Genomic DNA, 14,145 nt, shown 5'->3' on the forward strand with positions numbered 1-14,145 from the left:
TTTTTCTTTTTTAATCATACTGAAATTTAGCAATGTTGTAGATAAAGCATGAGAATGTGAAAGGAAATTATTTAACATACCTGAAATCACACACATACAAGGAGAAATAGACCACTGTAAAATGACACTGACAGGATCTTGTGTTTATTTTTTGCAAAACAGAATGAAAATCTCTTATGGCTCTTGACCATAAAGGAAAATGAGGGACAAATTGGATTTGCCTTCCGCATAAGCCGGGTAGTTAACCATTGTACTTAAAATGTTCTTAAACAGACTGTGTTTATATCTGAGTTGATTGATAACACAAAGGGGAAAGAGTACTATCAACTCACAATTCGTTTGTCTTCTAAGGCAGATGGAGAACCAAAATGATGCCAGACACTGTAGCTAACCCTGCTCCTGATTCTTGTGACTCACTGAATTAACAGAGTTAAAAAGAGTTAAGAGTGCAGTGTCCAAAAATACTTTCCTATGTCAGTTTTTAGAGAATCGTGGAAACAAAAATTAACACAGGTGCCCGTTTATGCCTATGGGTGTAGAAAGCAGAGACAGGAAAGGACTCAACATCCTAAGTCCAAGATGTAAGCTCTGTTTTCTAACAGGTTCTTTCTCCAAGCTGTTACATTGGCAAATTGGTTGATTTAGTAGTAGGAATTTACAGGTCTTTGAAATATGACAAAAGCAATCTTGTTATTCAAGAAGAGGAGACACCTGTTGAAATGCCAGCAACAAGCAGGAGTAGCACTGTGTTAATCCTTAAAGTTCTGATTAACATCTCTGCAGACCTCTGCTGTTTTGAATTGTTGTGCAAATGGTAACTAGTACAGTGGAGCATAAAACATCTTTAATCCTCAAATTAAAATATAGCATTTTCTGTGTGTAACCAGTGCTTTTAAAAGAAAACTTATTTTGCTTTACATCGATGTTATAAGAACACAAATTACAGGAAGGTAATGGGAATAATTTTTGAAAACACTTAAATTTTGTTACGAGTTCTTGTCTGATTACATCCTAAAATCAGGTATTAGATGAAGTAGATCACCTCTAGCATAAATGTGGAATGCATTTACCTTGACGTCTACTGTTACATTTTTTTTTTTTTGAATAGGCATCTACAGTGGCATTATACAATATAATGTAAGAATCATTAGTACAGTATGTATTATGACAGAAAAAAAAGATGCATATTTGTCCTGGTTTGAAGTAAAACAGAACCAATTTTCTGATTTGTAATTTTACTTTTTAGCTGGGCCTCTTGTAACTGACTAAAGTCTGAAATTAACAGCATATTGTTCAGACACTGTTCACACTCTCAGACTGATGAGACCTGATTATACCAAGGAACGGTGTGCACAGAGGCTCTTGCTTATACTTATTGCTATAACACCCAAGGTCAGCTCACTTCACTGTTTGCCGCGTTAGAAGGTTGGAAGCGGAGAAGCGTAGAGGGGTCTCACCTGCAGGGAGGAGGGGACAAGACAGGTGACCCAAAACTGACCAACAGGGTATTCCATCCCATCTGCATCACGCTCAGTATAAAAGCTGAGGGATCAAAGGGGCAAGCCTGCTCTGGCTTGCTCTTTTTCTTCAATGGCCAACATTTGAGGAGGACCCTGTCTGTTTGTCTGCCTTTGATCCTGATCCGAGTATTCCTGACTCTAGTTCCGGAATTCAGTTCCTGTCTGTAGCCGACTCCAGTCTGGGACTTTCCCTGTGTCTGCTGGTGACACAATCGTCATCCTGGGAGCTGGATACGGTTTTGTATATATTGTATACTTTTTTTCTTTAATTTTTATTGTTCTATTATTATTTACTATTCTCTTATTTATTATTATTTTCATTAAAGTAGTTTAGTTCTTTTTCTAAACTCGTAAATCTCCTTATTTCTTCCTCTCCTCTCTGAGGAGAGAGGTGGGGGGAGGGCCATCTGTCGTTCTGATTGGCCAATCCAGCCAAAACCACGACAATATTTGTGTGATATACCTCACTGCAGTATTCAGGCCCTTTTATAGAATTTGTTCTGCATCTTGGTGGAGGAAATATTGAGAGATTGCTACAGTAGATGATATTATTATTAGTCAGTCATAGTTTCTTTGACCAGCTGAACAGAGAATTTAATGGGATTCTCATTTTGTCTTTATTCTCTTCTGTATATGAAATGAAAAAAAAAAAAGTCTTATAATTTTATAAAATGAATATTTTTTTCAGTTATGGATGCTTTCTGTGAACCTTATTTCTGAGGTATAGTATTATTGGCTCATGGCTGAAAGTCTGCAAGTGTGACATTTCCTTGCATGGAAACAAGGATAGAAAGCTTTCATTTACTGTTTCTCCCTACGCACAGAATTTCTGTTGCAGCACGGAACACAGACTTCATTTATGCCATTAGTCAACCTTCAAGCAGGCTTAATGTTTTGTAAAATGTACACTGTGCATTCATTCTTCCATAAATTACTGTCTACGGTTTTGGGATTTTCTTTTTTCCCTTTCTGCTATGTTGTGGAAAAATCTTACTGATATTCCTATAATGGTATGCAGCAGCTTGTGATAATATTATGCATAGAGGAGAAATTTAAACATTATTCATCTATTAGTCAAAAACCTTGCTGTGCATGAACATTATCCACTCAGCAAAGGGACTAAACTGTCAGTCAGATGTTTATTTTGCATGGTTCTAGAGTCACTGCTGTAAAGGAGAAATGAATAAATCCTATAGGCTTAAATAACAACAATGTACTAGTGAGATGCAGAATGACCGACCTAACTGAACCTGCAATCAGACATTAGAGAGTGCAACAGCTGGGGAGAGACTGTGGATTAGGCCTAACAGAAGTTAGGCGTGGAGATTAAAGCTGGTCAAAATTTTTTTTGAATCTTAGAAATTCTGTGGTATGATGAAATCCAGTAGCTTCTAATAGATGCAAGTAAGTACCTCTAAGTTCCTGATTTTCTGTGGCAAGACCTCCCAGACCTGCATTTCTACCGCTACTCATTTAAACAGCAGAGACTGGTTCAGTACCACCTCTGCCAGCCCTACGACTCCATCCAATCCAATGTTTCAAAAGCTCGGGCTGTCAATCCTATTATATTCCCATAGTACTTCCTTTCTTTCTTTGATATATTGAAGAATGCATACTTGATGGTTAAGGTACTTGATTTCATAGATGTTTTACACCTTCCATTTTTCTATTTGTATAACCTGTCAACTTTTTCTCACCCTTTCAGTGAAGTGTAGTCACTGTTGATAGCTTTGGGACTCTCTAGCAGATAACCAAGTTTTGGTTTTTTGGCTGATATCTGCCTTTGGATGTTGACGCCAACCTCACATCAGGCCCTGAAACTAAGGTGTGCAAGCTCCTCAGTCTTTACATTGACTAAAGATGTTTCACTTGGGCTGTTGGTACTTTGAATGTCTAGTACGATCTATTTTGGAAAAGTGTGACAGGCTTGACGGAATTTAAAGATTAGCAAATAAGTCTCCTGTTCATTGAGACATCTGTCTGAACTTGAATGTTCATGTGTTCATGTGTGCACTTGAAAACTACTAAAATCTTGGGGGTTGCTGCCCTCTTGCATGACTTGCTTTGCTGATTTGGCCTTTGAGCTGGTTCCTCTGTCCTCTTTCCTTCATGTCTTTTTCACTTGTTGCAATGGTTGCCCCTGTTGCAGAAGAACTGTACTTTTAGATAGGATGACCTCTTGGTGTTGCATGCTGAGACTAAGAAACAACAGCTCCACTAATTATATTTTCTCTTTTCCCCCTGCTGACTCCTCCTGATGATAAAATAAAACGTTTCTTGGAGGTAGGCCAGTAGTGAAGATGACAGTCCCAGAAGCCTCTTAGTTATACTCCTTCAATGAATTCCCAGTCAGGGTGACTGCAATGCAGTATTGTAGATTCTTCAGACAAGGTCAGACTAGCATTCAGCAGAACACAAGTAGAAATCATAACTCAGCACAGATATATCTCACTCTGTCACATACACTGCCTGCTGCCAAATTAATAACTCTTTCAGGATTTAAATGCAGATGTTTTTCAAGACTGTTCACTATTTTTGCAGCAACTATAATATTCTTGAAGCTGCTTCAAGCTCCTGGACAAAATCAAACAGAAAAAGGAAGCCTACAGAGGATGGAAGCAAGGACAGGTATACTGGGAGGAATACAGAGAAATTGTCCAAGCAGCCAGGGATCAGGTTAGGAAAGCTAAAGCCCAGATAGATTTTAATCTGGCCAGGGACATCAAGGACAACACAAAAAGCTTCTACAGTTATGTCAGTGATAAAAGAAATACTAGGGAAAATTTGGGCCCACTCTGGAAGGAAACGGGAGACCTGGTTACCTGGGATATGGAGAAGGCTGAGGTACTCAACAACTGTTTGCCTCTGTCTTCATCGACAAGTGCTCTAGCCACATCACCCAAGTTGCAGAAGGCAAAGGGAGAATGCGGTACCATCCACTGTAGGAGAAGATCAGGTTCAAGACCAGCTGAGGAACATGAAGATGCACAAATCCATGGAACCTGATGAGATTCATCTGTGAGTTCTCAGGGAACTGATGAGAACTCATCTCAGGATGAAGTTGCTAAGCCACTATCCTTCATATCTGAGAAGCCATGGCAGTCTGGTGAAGTTCCTGCTGACTGGAAAAGGGGAAACATAATCCCTATTTTTAAAAAAGGAAGACATGGAGAACTACAGGCCAGTCAGTCTCAACTCTGTGCCCGGCAAGATCATGGAGCAGATCCTCCTAGGAACTTCACTAAGGCACATGGAAAATAAAGAGGTGATTGGTGAGAGCCAACATGGCTTCACTAAAAGCAAATTGCATCTGAAAAATTTGGTGGCCTTCTACGATGGAGTTACAGTGTTGGTGGATAAGGGAAAAGCAACTGACATCATCAACCTGGACTTGTCCAAAGCATTTGACACTGTCCTGCACAACATCCTTGTCTCTAAATTGGAGAGACATGGATTTGCTGGATGGACCACTTGGTTCATAAGAAGTTAGCTGCATGGTTGCACTTAAAGTGTTGTGGTCAATGGCTTGATGTCCAAGTGGTGACAAGTGATGAGTGGTGTTCCTCAGGGGTTGGTATTGGAACCAGTGCTGTTTAACATTTTTGTTGGCAACATGGACAGTGGGATTGAGTGCACCTCTCAGCAAGTTCGCTGATGACACCAAGCTGCGTAGAGTCAGGGAAGGGGTGCCATCCAGAGGGATCTTGACAGGCTTGAGAGGTGGGCCCATGTGAACCTCATGAAGGTCAACAATGCCAAGTGCAAAGTTCTGCATGTGGGTCAGGGCAATCCCAAAAACATATACAGGCTGGGTGGAGAATGGATTGAGAGCGGGCCTGAGGAGAAGGACTTGTGGCTGTTGGGGAATGAGAAGCTCAACATGAGCAGGCAATGTGCACTCGCAGCCCAGAAAGCCAACCGCCTCCTGGGCTGCATCAAAAGAAGCGTGGCCAGCAGGTCGAGGGAAGTGATTCTGCCCCTTGACCGTCCTCTGGTGAGACCCCACCTGGAGTACTGCCTCCAACTCTAGGGACCCCAACATAAAAAGGATGTGAACATGTTAAAGCAGGTCCAGCAGAGGGCCATGAAGACGATCAGAGGCCTGGAGCACCTCTGCTATGAAGACAGACTGAGGGAGTTGGGCGTTTTCAACCTGAAGAAGAGAAGGCTCCAAGGAGACCTTATAGCAGCTTTCCAGTACTTAAAGGGGGCCTACAGGAAGGATGGGGAGGGACTCTTTACCAGGGAGTGTAGCGATAAGATGAGGGGTAATGGCTTTAAACTGGAAGAGAGTAGATATAAATTAGATATAAGGAAGAAATTCTTTACTGAGAGGGTGGTGAGGCACTCAAAAAGGTCGTCCAGAGAAGTTGTGGATGCCCCATCCCTGGAAGTGTTCAAGGCCAGGCTGGATGGGGCTTTGAGCAGCCTGGTCTAGTGGGAGGTGCCCCTGCCCAAGGCAGGGGGGTTGGAACTAGATGATCTTTAAGGTCCCTTCCAACCTGAACCATTCTATGATTCTATGGGTATACTTTGTACATTTCTTTTTCTTTATGAGGTGAATCACTGAGCTGAAAACAATTATTGACTAACTGCTCATATCCCCCTGAGTATTACTGCGCGTTGGTATTACTTTGCAATCCTGTCTGCAAGCTGTTCATATATCAGTGGTTTGAAAGGTATCCCATGAGCCTCTGCACCCGCATGGTGTGGGCAAATGCTGTGTTTTCTTTCTACCTGTCTTACAGACCTGAGGTTACCACTCCAGTGCCTGCAGCAGAAGAGTGATACTAAAGCATTTCTTTCTGCCATCGGTTACTACTACTGTCATTTTAGGATGTCATGCTGGTGTTAATTTCTGCTCTCTCTTCTTCTGTTCTGTGGATCATAGTACCACAATGCTCCCTCCAGCGGATCATATATATTTTTCAGGAAGTGGTATGTGAAGCCCTGACACATATCAGATACTGACCTAGAAATATTCTTATGGTGTATTGGTGTGTCTTTTTGTGTGTGTGAAGAAAACCTTCTTCCAAGCACATCTGAATGAAAGACTTCCAGTTGGTAAAGATGAGGATCTCCCAGTGTTGCCTGTCCCTCACTTTGTTTATGGCAAAGATCTGCCTCCAGGGGCTAAAAGGAGGGTCTGAGCCAGAGCAGAAAGCAACAAAATGTGGATTCAGAGGATCTTGTTTCAAGATCTCTGTCAAGAATAAGCACTTGCTCTGCAGCATCCACACACGACTCTCCAACTGTGTATTGCAGGAGGGACGGTTTTGCAGTAGAAACTTGAAGCAGGAGACCAGAGACTTGTCCAGTACAAAGGCTAGAAAGGAGATCCTTTACCCAGGTGGTTGCAGAGATTGTTCTCTCTCTGGAGGTGAGGGGCAGTAGCTATTCAAGATGAAGCGAGAGGCTAAGGAATAAGCAGAAGTTTGAACATGCCTGAAGAAACTTGCTGTGATGTTTGCCCCAGTGATAATTTCGTTTTCCTGAATGTGAAGATCCTTTTAAGGCTTGCAGAGCAAGGTGTAGGTAGTTATTTCCTGGTGTTGTCTCCTGCCTAATTTTCCCAGCTGCAAAACCGGGCCCTCTGTCCTAGCACAGTCTGACCTGCACAACGGCTTACTACAGTACTCAGGGAGATGGCCAGGCACACCTGCTTCTCTGGAGGAGAGGGATGAACAAGGGAAGAGAATGTTAAGAAGATGAAGGACATGTGAAAAGAGAAGAAGCTGAAGAAGAAAAATATCTGAAAAGGTGAAAACAACTAGCCAGTAGCATGGCAAAAAGTGGAATGAACAGCAGAGAGAGGCAAACGAGGCTTAGGCTTGGAAACATGCTACTGAATGAATCTCATGACGCTTGAGAGCTCCCTTAGTTTCCTTTTACACTGCAGTAATCATGGGCTTCCTTCTGGTAGGGCGGCACAAGTGGAGCCAGGCAGGGTCGGAAGGCAATAGATCGTTCCCTCCACCTTGCTGGGGGATTCTTGGAATTAAATTTCTTCTTCTCCATTATGAGAGTTTTATCTACAATGGAAACATTTTTTTTTTTTTTTTTTTAATTCCAGCTATGTGTCAAGGAGTGATGTAATGTGTCAAGTGAGGGCATTCTGAAATGAAGCAGGTCCCATAAAAACCTTTAAGGGTAGGTACATGCTTGTTATAACTGTTCTCAAAGAGATGAGACGCAGACCATGCCTGTATGTTACGTATGTTGTAAATGTGCACAAAATTATATTCCTGCTTTCAAATGATCTGAACTAATGTCCATACAGTTGCAGTAGTAATGTTTTCATTGGAAACAAGGAACACGTTTACTATCGCATCATATTCCAAAAGAAAGTAAAACCACATTTAAATAAACGATAATGTATAATAAATCAATAAGTCTATGATAGAAACAACTTGCTTTAGTCAACTTGAAGTAAAATCATGAGATTGAGAATGCTGATTGAAATAATGAATATTGATAATGATGATTCATTTGTCTTTGGGGCTATAGAAGTAATTTTGAAAGAGGGAGAAGTCTACACAAGCATGAGATCTCTATACAAGCATTTTTTGAAAGAAATCATAGAATCACAGAATAGTTTATGTTGGAATGGACCTTTAAAGGTCATCTAGTCCAACCCCCCTGCGATGAGCAGGGACATCTTCAACTAGATCAGGTTGCTCAGAGCCCCGTCCAGCCTGACCTTCAATGTTTCCAGGGATGGGGCACCTACTGCTTCTCTGGGAAACGTGGTCCAGTGTTTCACCACCTTCATTGTAAAAAATCTCTTCCTTATATCTAGTCTGGAATGACACCAGTCTTCATGTTAAAATTTCACATTTTCAAAAAATGAAAAATGATTGTTAGAATGATCAACTAATCTTTGTGTAAATATAATACATAATGAAAGCTCAGTATACTAGAGTGCACTGAAGTTCTTTCTGCTAGGAAAGTTACAAAAAATTACTGTGTTTCCAGTCTTTGAAAATCATGTTCCTCTGGAAGTCATATTTGGAGTAGATTTTAGATCCAATTCCAAGTTGAGTGGTGTTTAGAAATGGGGAAATAGAATTGATCATTCTTCTTAGTAGAAGAATACAGAAATCAGAACACCGTTCAATTCTCATGTCAATAGCCTTACTCATCGTATTGGAATAAGCTTAATGGGAACGGGTGTATTTTTCTTAAATTAAGGGGTAAGAATAAGCTTGGAAAAATAATTTTCTATGTCTCCAGGATATTCTGTTCTGTTTGAAAATGAAAATAATAAAATCAGAGTACATAAATACCATTTAAATAAAAAAAGAGCCCAATATTGTCTTTTATTAAAATGTATGCATTTAAGTATGTTTTAGAGGGAGTAAGTCTTATTTTGTTTTTGCTGTTTTAGACTGGCAGGCTTATTCAGGCCTATCAGTCATTTTATAAGTTGTGACAATGAACATAACTTTTATCTTTTAAATTTTGAAGTACTGTCAGATCTTCCTTATTTTTTTTTAGGAACTAGGTCTTTAACAATTAACAGAAGATAGCAAACACAATCATGGTTTTGGCTAGATTTCTACCACTCTTACAAATCCTTTAGATTGAAAAGAGATAATCTGTTTTAATCTGCTCAAGTAGCTCAGTCTGAAACAATACTTTATTAAAAAAAGTTTTTTCCTCCCTGTGTCATGAAGAATAACGGGGGTGTTGTGAATAAATAAAAAAGTAAATTAAAAGATGTGTATAAATAACAAAACCTTGAGTACTATGCACCCTTGTAGACATTGTAGAAAGCTGCTGTATCAAGAAATAGGAAGCTTGACAAAAAATCCTGGAGGTTCATTCTTCGAGTGCATCTAGAACACTGTACGTTTATCACTAGAACACTGTATTATCAGTTCACTTTCCATAAATTTACCTTTACTTTCCAGCTAATTATACTTATTATTTTGGCATCTTTATAAGAAGAGAAATGGAATATATGATACTCTAAAAACTTTACTATTGAGTAATTTCTTGCCAAAACTAAAATGCACAACCATTCTTCTTTAAGTAAATTGTATGTGCTGTAACAATAGAAAAATTTAGATAAGTCAAATATTTATGCTAATACTGTCAAGGATTTTGTGAACTTTCTGCACTAGAAAAGACATTTAAATTATAGACTCAGTGGGAAGGGAGTAGATGCATGCTTTTTGCTCTGAACAGCAAAAGAAATTCTGTGCAAACTTTAAATTAAAATGCATCCTGCCTGTTTTGGCCATTAGATGGTAAAATGCCAGTGAATGGAGGTAAAATAGTATGGAAGTAAAGAATAAGAAACACTTCCATTTCTAAACTGTTTTGCACTTCACAGCAATTAGCTAATATGATGGCAATCAGAAAGATGTGTTTTGTTCTGGAAAGTGTTCATGGTTGCTGTGAAGAAAAGCACATATCATCACCTTTAAGGTAGCTTCCCCTTGGCTAAATACACCCCTTTCCTCACAACACTGTAGGTCAAACAGTATTCCTAACAGAATATGTTACACGCTGCTTTTGTTATTTTTCTCCCTCTCCCCTTCAGATGAAATGTAGCATTTGCACCCTGGGTAGTGTCCTCTGTCTAACTACCCTTAGGTAGCGATTCACCTTAAACTTCATTGTTTCTTTTTTTAATAACTGAAGACACTTAGATATTTGAAGGAAACTCTCTATTTTGAATTCTGTATCTTATAAGAAGATTTTGCTTTGTGATTATATACATCTAACATTTGTTGACTACTTAATTTCTGTTTTTTAAGATTATACAGACACCCTTACCTTCACCACTCAGCACTTCAGAAAGAATCACAGAATCATAGAATCGTTTAGGTTGGAAGGGATCTTAAAGATCATCTAGTTGCAACCGCCCTGCCATGGGCAGGGACACCTCCCACTAGACCAGGCTGCTCAAAGAATAACACTCTGGAACACATTAGGTTTTATTCGATTCTTGCATCTTCCTCTTGAGTCCTAGCCATCATGCTTAACATAGAGCCTTTATTGCAGACTTTTGGAGTGTCTGATAGGAATCCAGGATTTAAACACATTTAAATGTGATTTGGATTCATGTTCTATTTAATAATTTAATTTTTGGGAGAAGAAAGAAAATCAACTTTGTATCTCAAATTTTTAGCAGGCGCTAAGACAAAGAACTGTTTGCTTTATCTGCTTCTATTAATTATTTCAAATATTTAAAACTTTCTCTTTTCTTGTAACTAATGAAGACTAGATAAGGATCTTCCTGGCCAAGAGTATTCTCCTCTGATGGGGCATATATCAATTGCCCTTGGATTAGACGACATATTCTGGGCTCAGCTAAACTGTGAGGGAAATAAGACTTTAAACCAACCACTATTCCTTATTCATGTTTAATATCTTATTAACATTTCAATGCTCCTATTTATTTATATATTATTTAAGAAATTCACCAGTTTATAAAGGTCTGGTTCAGACTTTGAATATTAGTGTTGTGCTCCTATTCAAGCTGTATCTTGTGAGAAAAAGTTATGTTTGTGAGCAATATCATCAGCTGTTGGGTTCTTGTTCTTATCATTACTTTTTTTGATATTTGAAGAAGAAATAGTGAACTGTATGTTGTCTAGTGATTTGTTAATGACTTTTTTGAAAAGCATTACTTGTTTTTCTTCTGACATTTTACATCTTCTTGACATTTTACAAAAGGTAGTAAAAAAAAAATCTTATTTTTCTGCTTATATAATCAATTTATACAACTTTGTTATAATCTACTATTCTCTTGCTGGCATCAAATGTAGCAACTTCCAGACCTATACCTGAGCTTTTACTCAACAAGCTGTAATTCTGTTTAGGTATGTGTTAACTATTCTACACTTGGTGGATTCTTTGCGTTTTAAACTAGGATAAATATAATGCACTCTATAGTTGTGTAATTATTGATGTAGTATAGTATCTCTTCAAATGATTCAATATTTCTCAGAATGCTGTGATTCTTTTACATAATTTAAAACATATTTATATTACATATTCTAGTTCAATCAATAGAAAATGAGAGAACTTTTCATTTCCCACTGCCAAATTGTGTTTTCCACTAAAATATTATTCTCTTTCTTTACAGTTTATATACGTTCACGCATTCACTAGGTATATTGTATTGCGCTCAATTCACTGTGTTCATTGCTCCTTATTTGTGGAAGGAGCCTTTTAAAACTTTAGCCGGGAACTCCTTCTTTAAATCTGACACTGTATTCCCCATCCAGGTCTGTGACAAATGATCAGAGGAGAAAAAGAAAGGAGTGATTATAACCTAAGGCAACCTGCTTGACAACATTGCTGGCAAAACAAAATTTACTAGGGCTAAAGCACAGCTTTAATTAATACAAATTCAAAAGCATTTCTTATTTCTGCAAGAAAATCACTTGATTTGTTTAAATCTTGGCTACTTACTGTTTTTTTTTGTGTAGGTTTTTTTGTGTGTGTGGTTTTTTTTCTGCACAGAGTGAAACATCAAGTAGATACGTAGCACTTTTTCTCAGCTAAACTGAAAAGCAACTTTTTCAAAATTGAGAGTAAATAATATGAATTCTTTTTTCTTTATTCAGGTGATGAGGTGTCCATTTTCAAAACCCATATTATCTGTAAGAATTTGATGTTCAAGGAAAATTAAGCTTTTATGAACCTGTGGTGGGATTTGCTATGCAGTCTTCTTTTGGCTCCTGGGAGGTAAATGAAAACAAGAGAAGTTTTTCACGTTTTTCATAGCTTTCCATTTCTCATTGTTGAATCTGACACCGTTGTCTCTTTGGTCTTCTTGATCTCCTAGCACTCCACATTCTCACTGAAAATCTTGTGGTGCCTGTGCTTCCTTCATAAGACAATTCCTTCCAGTTCCCCAGTATGGCTTGTTCAATCAGTGTTAATGTCCTATTCTCCAGAGGGCTGATGTTCTTTTTTGACATGGGCTAAGGCAATTCCTTCATATGCATGTTCAACTTTCCAGTTTTGTCTTTTCCATTCCTGAACTGCATTCTTCGATCCTGAAATCAATGGAAGCATATTTTTATTCTTTTGAAGGAGAATAACACTTGAGGGTTGTTAGATTTTTTTATTTATTTTTTTTTTTCCACGTAGCATACACAGACACACTGCCTCTGGTGTTTTTAACATTCTTCTGCTGTAGAGCTAGTTGGGCTGAGAGTTTCAAGGGAAACATAACCACCAGCTGCCAGATTTTTTTTCTGTTTTTGCTCAATTGAAGGTTTGTTTTAATTTTATTATATGGTAAATTTCTATCTCAATCGCTGCCACCAAAGATACCTTTACTTCTTTTCCTATAGACTTCAGATATAAAGCCCACAACTTGCAAAATTGCATGTTACTACCTGATTTTTCTACTACTTCAGTATGAATTGCAGACATAGATATATAAAACTTTGGACATGCCTCTAATGTGGGCTAAAGTGCTTTTGGACTTCAGTCAATTGTTTCTGTCCACTTAAGAAATGTATGGCCCAGGGTACCTTCCTACCAAGAATAAAAAAATCCTTTTATTACTTTGAAAATCTTCTGTTCAAAAAGATAAAGCAGGTGTTACAAGATTTTGAGCAGGAGTATAAAGTGTTAATTAGATTGACCAGGAAGGCCAAAAGGACTTTATGGCACCATATTAAATACACACACAGGAAATTTTCTACCTAAGTTTGAAATGGTACCACAGTGGTCACTCATAGTCATGGCAATTTTGAATGTGTTCTCATGTTCTGGTTGTTGTAATTCTGTTAGTTTCTTTAACAAGTGCTTTTATTTCTACCTAGGACAGTGTTGTGCTGCTTGAATCGATGGATGTATAATGGTAGGCTAATATCTTGTCAATTGCAGGGCAGGCCTGAAAGGGCCTCTTAATAGTGGCTCTCTTGGAAAGCACTAAGAAGCCAGTGAGGGATTAAACTCCTGTGAGTTGGTGCTGGTCTAAGATGTGCCCAGTGTAAGAGCTGACAGGACTTTTAACATAGCGGTAAAATGGAGGATTCATAGACTGCTGTCAGGAAAGCATGAAGTATTTGTATACGTTAGCAGAAACACTGCATTAGTGGTAAGTTGTGACATGCATATAGAACACCACGGTAACTGGTGAAAAAGGAAGGTGGCTATCCACAAAATGCAAATTGCTACATTAACTTGGTAGAGCCAAATATAAATATGAACTGGCCCGTAGTAATGGTAAGAACAGAAGACACAGAGTTTTATGTTGTAGTTGTGTGATCACGTAAGTGAATGCTCCTGGAAGCAACCTGCCTACATCCTCCTGGCAAGCTGGTGAGTTCGTCACCTACTTGTGTCTCTAATACAGCAGTCCATCTGTCTTTAATGTTGACCCTGGAATTTGAACTGAAAAACATCTTTTTTCACCCTTTGGCTGTATATTCTTTGAAAACACACTTGAAAATACCAGATACTTATAAGACCTTAGTTTTCCTCCCTGTCTGGCTGATCTGCCTTGGAGAGAGTCCCAAGATCTTGCCACCTACTCCTGAGGCTTTATTGTGGGGTAATAAGGACTGGGAGAAAAAGCACATCATTTGGCAGGTGAAATATGTTAACTTACAGAGTAAGTGAAGCACCCTGGTGACCAACCTTACCTATA

Source organism: Larus michahellis, chromosome 2, assembly GCF_964199755.1.
Source record: "Larus michahellis chromosome 2, bLarMic1.1, whole genome shotgun sequence".
Taxonomy (NCBI): domain Eukaryota; kingdom Metazoa; phylum Chordata; class Aves; order Charadriiformes; family Laridae; genus Larus; species Larus michahellis.